The 6,297-nt window shown below is 47.8% G+C and overlaps 1 long non-coding RNA gene across 7 annotated transcripts; it reads right to left on the bottom strand.

The window, feature by feature from the left end:
• Positions 1-2,382: 2,382 nt before the first annotated feature.
• On the bottom strand, positions 2,383-6,068 carry LOC123080567 (uncharacterized). 7 transcript variants are annotated; one of them, XR_006438477.1, is made up of 10 exons: positions 5,782-6,068; positions 5,430-5,684; positions 4,843-5,108; positions 4,557-4,742; positions 4,283-4,453; positions 4,108-4,201; positions 3,855-4,040; positions 3,397-3,723; positions 2,926-3,303; positions 2,383-2,831 (listed from the first exon to the last, which is right to left on the bottom strand). It is a non-coding gene; the product is annotated as an uncharacterized lncRNA (long non-coding RNA). The 7 variants fall into 7 exon arrangements; XR_006438475.1 differs by having other exon boundaries at positions 4,142-4,201; positions 5,782-6,067; XR_006438474.1 differs by having other exon boundaries at positions 3,397-4,040.
• Positions 6,069-6,297: the final 229 nt, after the last annotated feature.

Consider the following 6,297-nt stretch of genomic DNA (forward strand, 5'->3'; position numbering starts at 1 on the left):
CGGAATGGGGAATGTGTTGCGGAGCCAGATGCCAGCAGTGCGGCAGGCTGACATATGGATATTGGAGCAGCTAGCGGTACTGCCAGTGCCACCACGCCTAGTGGACTAGGATGTACAACCGTTCCCGCTCCCGCGGTGGCCCGCTGCATTGAGCCGGTGGCGGAGGAGGAGGAGGCGCGCAGGAAGAGCTCGCGCTGGCGCTGAACTTCCCCTTGCCCTTCCTGCTAAAGAAGCCCATGGCGCGTTAGGGTTTCTGGTCGTCGATGAGGGAGCAAGCGTGCCCAGATGTGGACAGGGGATGGAAGTGGATGAGCCCCTCTCCCCCCCCCCCCCCCCCCCCCCCCCCCCGCGCCGACGCACGCTTGCATTAAAAAGGATGGTCATGCGGCGCTTTCACTCACAGCCAGGCGGGCCCGAGGTAGGTGGCCGCGCTTAATATAACCATGGGTGGTAGTTGGGCGGCTGACAGGTGACACCGTGGCGTACACCGAGAGGGCACGCGCCGTGTCCATTTTGTGTCCGCATGGACGCAAACCAAGCACAAATTTGGGCCATGAAATGCGTCCAGACGGACACCGAGCTGACGGCGGTATGGGTTTGAGTCCGCGCGTTGGGCCAGAGCTTTCGTCCGTTTCGACCCAAATGGACACGCGCAGACGAATTAGGTTGCTGCATTGGAGTTGCCCTCGCTAGCCCGCCTACTCAAACCCCAAATTAAAACTCAAGGTCGCCCTTTAACAAGCCCACCGACTTCCATGTCTGTCCTTTAACAGATCCATGAATTTCAAGCTGGGCATGTCCCAGAAACACTTGGAGAGACCTCCAAGTAAGGGATTGTTGCCCAGGTCTAGGAGATTGAGATGAGTATAGTTGCAAATAAATTCCTCGCCCCAACTTGTGAGAAGCGTGCCATACAGCTGGTTTGATTGAAAGACATTACCTCAGCAGTGGTAGATGCATGCCTAAACAGTCTCGTGTGCAATGATGTTGTTTGCCGTGAAGTCAGCCGACTGAAGGGTCATGCAGTTTTGAAATGTCTGGTGTTGAATGCTCGGAAATCCATTGGATCCAGCGTGGACTATACACAATGCTCGTCCAGCGAAAATGGATGATGGAAACAACCTGGAGATGTTGTTATTTGCAATGTTAACCGTATTCAGGCGGCTGCTATTCGGCTATTCCCAAGCTCGGGGATGAGGTGGCCTCCAAGCTGACTTTAGTTAGATATCCATTCATGTGAGGCAAAGGAACATAAGGTTCTTATAAACATGTCCTTATCCTAGATTGTTGTGTTGCTAGCCCTAGACCAGCTTCTAGCTTGAACAGCATCTTGCAAAGCCCCCAAGTGGAACCCTAGTCTGAACCTAGGTAGATTCTGGTACAAACTTATATGTTTCTCGTTAAATGTTCTAATCACTTGGGGTTTCAAATACAATGGGAGAAAAATTAGAAAATTGTAGCTGGATTCAGCTTGAACGTGGCCATGGATCTGTGTAACTTAGTATACTTTGGACAACTGCTGGCTGTAATGAGCCAGGTCTTCGTTTCAGAATGGCCATGATGAACTTAGATTATAATGTCAGGTTCAAAAAACTAAGATTAATATTGACAGTACATTACTATAGCCTTGAATTGGTGGAGGAATTTTTTGTGTATGCATGCTTGACAATACAGACTATAGGTCTGATTTGTTCTATTTGTCACTGCCTGCGTAATTTCAATGATTTCTCTCTTGTATAAATAAATATATATACGTACGTACCAGGTAATAGAAAATGTTCAGATTCTGAAGTAAAAGGCTCAATAACCTTTAATCTAAATTAGAAGAGATAAGTTTATCACCAAAAAAATGTGTGACTGTTCAAAAAGGTATCATGATAAGATTCTCATGAGACAGTGTAGCTTATATTGGTTCATTATCTCGGATTCATTGTATTTAAGTGAGAACCCTCTGATGTGAAACAATATTATGACAGTGTAGTTCGTTATCTGACGGATATCAGTTTCTGAGCCCGGGCTCAGCTGATCCTGATATCTACTTTGTCCATTCGCGTCGGGATGTGCGCCAACAACTGTATTTCTGTTTCGTATTGTCCCAAAAATTAATTCGACTGCGCCTGCATTGATGGTCACGGCGCGCAACACTGTCCACCCGGACCAGATGCTCGGCCCACGGCTCAGCTAAGTTTATGAGCCCACCTGAGCCATTATACGCCGACTGCTGCACAAACGGCAACCTGCCCCCACATCCCCCAGCATAAATGCTTCCCCAACCCTCGCCCCTCTTCCCCAAGCTCATCCACTCGCTCAAAATATCTCCATTTTTTTGTGCACATGCATAGAACCCAGGAATGCATGCCCAAAACAAATAACACCTGAAACTGCCCTGAGACCCATGCGTTCTTCATTCTTTATTTCTTTTCATACCATACTAAAATTACTACTGTCCAACATGACCATACTTAGTTCATTTCATCTGACATAGCAATTTGCAAACAAACAGACAAGTCATCACATCTCCATACTTAATCCTACATTCACGCAGGTCCATTGCCTGAAACACAACACATTACCGTAGGTGTCCAAACTAATAATCTACAGTAGTTCTTTCGCTCGCATTGCAAAATGACTCCAGACTTAAACCCCAGTGCCTAACGACATACTTGACGCACAGCCAAAAGATCTTGCCGGGCTGTACGCAGACTGCAAGTACGACCACTCCATCTTCAGTCAGCTATCTCCTCGCACATGAAATCCAGAAGCTCTCTTTTGTTACCCCTCGTGATCACCACCTCATATTCAATCTTCTTCCGCAGCTGCTCAATCTGGCCCTGCGGGGAAGCAACATTTTTTTCTAACCATTCAGTTCAATCAACGATACAACCATGTCAGGTTCAATTAACTTCTCGGTGTCTCATTTTTTACCTGGCTCAAAGTTTATCGTAGGTATAGACCAGTAAAGTTCAGGACGTAGCGCACAACATAGACACCCTTGTCTTCCATGCAAACCACAACAGAGGCACTAAGGCAATGATGAAGGTGCACTGACCTACTGCATGGCTCGTGCTGCGCCTCCAAAGGATACACAAAAGATGACCCAGTCGTCTCTACCAATCCAGCACCATACACGTCATTAAACAGGTTGCAGAACCTTTTCTGAAACTTCTTTGCCAGCGGCTCGTGCTTGATCTTGATCTCATCTTCCGGATATGTCTCAGTTGGATCAAGCACCATCACAATCTTCTTATCCTTTTCCAGGATATACACCGACCAGCAATCCATGAAATTCACCGGGAACATGAACTGAAAGTTGTTGTGCATCACCACAATAAGTAAGCTGTCCAGACTACGGGTGTTGCCCAGTTTTATGTATTGTTGAGGAGATAGCTCCTTTACCTTTTTAAGCCAGTCGATTCTATAGCCCATTTTTTCGCAGTCCATCATCATGTAGATTAAATATGGAAGCATCAGGTTTTACAATCTACGGGCCACTTAACCTTCGCAAGTTGCTACCAAGCAAGCATTCGTACCACAAAACGGGGATCGAAGATGCCTCTGAATCTGTCTAGCCACCCCTTGTACATGATCTTATCCTTCTCGCTTAGCATCCTTTGTATGCATGTCCACAGATTCAGTGTCAGCTCGCCACCAGGAGTTAGCTCGTCCTTCAGGTCCTAGCCAGACGCCACAGCTAGTCTCGGATGATAGTGCTTGAACCACTTCCTGTAGAAATTTACGGATTTCAGAATCACATGGCAAGGACAGCCAAACAGTAGAAAATACTTGCCACGGGACGGTTCTACTCTTGTCATTCTTAGTTCTTTAGAACATGGTCGCCACTCGCCACAGCCTACCATGCCTACATAGAATTTTGAAATGTCATGCTCCGAAGGCTCAACATGATACAGCCCAACCGATGCTGGGTACTTCTCTCCCCAGTCGCTCCGTGACGATTCTCCCGCCGCCCAATCAAAGTCATCCTCCTCATCACTATCAGTACCCTCAGCCACTTCTCCATTTTGATCTTGAGAACCAGGGCGCTGTCACCAACAAAACAAGAGCATGTCGATTAACATCTGCATAGAAGCCACGTAAACAGAGTCTCACCGTTTTAAATGCCGTTCGATATGCTTCTAGTCACCTCTGATGTCTCCATCCACACCAAGTGCAGTTAAGAGCCCCCTTGCGTGCTCAAAGATGTCTGAAACAACAACACAACCTGTTAACAGCATCTATGGAAAACATATTAAGCCAATTAGTCTCGTCGGAAAACATAACAAACCTTTAAAGAGTTCCAGATTGTCTATCGTCCGGTTAACTACTTCAAGCGCCGCAGCAGCAAGGCTGCACACACGCTGACGCCTTTCCTCACCTGCCGGATCATCCGAATCACCAACATCACCATTGCCAGACGTGCCTCCCCTCGTCCGTATAATCCGATGCGAACGGGCATCTGCAAAGGTAAACATTTAAGCTCTTCTAGACGCCACACTACTTGTTTGTCATCCACAATGGTTGACACCACAGCGCAGACTCATGTCAAGGATGGTGCTTACGCTCAAGGTCTAACTTCATCTGCTGCTCAACATCTGACATTTGTTTCCATATCTGCTGCTGCTCTTTCAGTCTCTGAGCTGCAACATGGTCTTGCTGCAGCCTGCTGCCACCTGCGTCGCTTGGACCGGCTACATCTTCAGGCCTAACCCTATATTAGAGTCTCTCCCTCAACCTGTTCATGCATCCTGTAGAAGTCATATCATATACCAAATCCAACAGAGAAATGATCGGTTAGAACACTCATCCAAAAAGGAAGGAAAGACTGTACAGATTTCAAAATCTCACCGAGCACCCGCAGACGATCTCCTCCATGCATTTTGTCCTTCTATGCATTCAATCTACTCTCGCCATACCTTATACCAAATCCAATTTCCCACGAATACAAGTTATAGAAGTCGTATGCCTCGCGCAAGGAAGCGAAGCTTAAACCAAATTCTGGTCTTATTACAACTTCCGTTGGTTCCTCAGCGTATTTGCGAATTGACTGCTTAATAGCACTCATTCTGGATGGACATGGGGTACGGTCCGGTGGTGCACTTCCCAGCCTTAACCTGCAATTCGAAGAAAAAAAACGACAAACATTTTTCAGACTGCCTTCTGTTTTTGTTTATTTTTTCTGATCTTCTTTTGTGAGCAGCCTTGCAGCAGAAAAGCGCGTGACTAATCAAATCAGAACCACATGTGTTCGTACATATAAGGATGTCAAATAAATGGTTCATGTCACTCTAAGTTGAATTAGTTGCAACATATGTGTACTGAATCACACACGAAATAATCTAACTCATGTCTGAATTTTCCCAACAATTGACTCCGCGAAAACGTCGCCACTCGGCCTTCAAAATTCTACGAGAATTGGTTTCATGTTACTAGACCTTTTCATCCACCCTGGCGCTTGGGGATTTACTCTGTCCGTGGACTGTGCTGGCCTAGTTGGGGATGAATCCGGTCGCCGTCGAACCCAGCACGGGCATCACCGTTCCCTTCGCCGCCAGACTTGCTAACCACAGCCAGAGCCAGGACTGGAATCAGCAGCGGCCGACGATGTTGCCCCGCTGTTGGCCAGCAAAACCAGAGGAACTAGATCTGGGTGTTCAAGGCTGTCGGCAAACTCCTCACGCAGGGGGAATCTATGACAAAATAATGACAACGGTGGCCGCCATTAGACATGCCGCTCGCGTACAATCTGATTTCTCTTCTCTATTTTGCGGATCCGACATCACTCACCTGTCAACGGCATCGAGAAGAAACTCCAGTCTCGCTTCTTCCATCCTCTGACCCAGAGGCACCCGCCGTCGAGCCTCCCCTGCCTAAACGAACTCCCGTACTGACCCACGACGAGCGGTGCTCCGGACGGGCGTGTGGAAACAAGGGCGGTCGCGCCGGGAGTGTTGGGGGTGGTGGGTGGCGGCGGTAGTACACTCTCGGGTCTGGGAAGGATGGGCGGTGAGGGTTCCGCGAAACGGACGACGAGCACCATGAGACCCATGTTGCATTCGTGTCCGCCGGACGGCTCAGCTTTTGGCCCTATTTGATTTCATGAGTTAGAGTTAGTTTGGGTTAGTTTGGACTTAACTAACTCAAAAATATCCAAACGGGAGGGTTAGTCTGGGTTAGATGCATATAACCCACTCAAAAAATCTAACCCACCCAAGAGGTGCTTATTTGGGTTAGTTCTTTTGGACCACTAAGAAACACCTTTTTCTCTCATTCTCCCCGCAGCATACCCCCTCGTCTCCCCGC

The sequence above is a fragment of the Triticum aestivum genome, chromosome 3D (assembly GCF_018294505.1).
Source record: "Triticum aestivum cultivar Chinese Spring chromosome 3D, IWGSC CS RefSeq v2.1, whole genome shotgun sequence".
Taxonomy (NCBI): Eukaryota; Viridiplantae; Streptophyta; class Magnoliopsida; order Poales; family Poaceae; genus Triticum; species Triticum aestivum.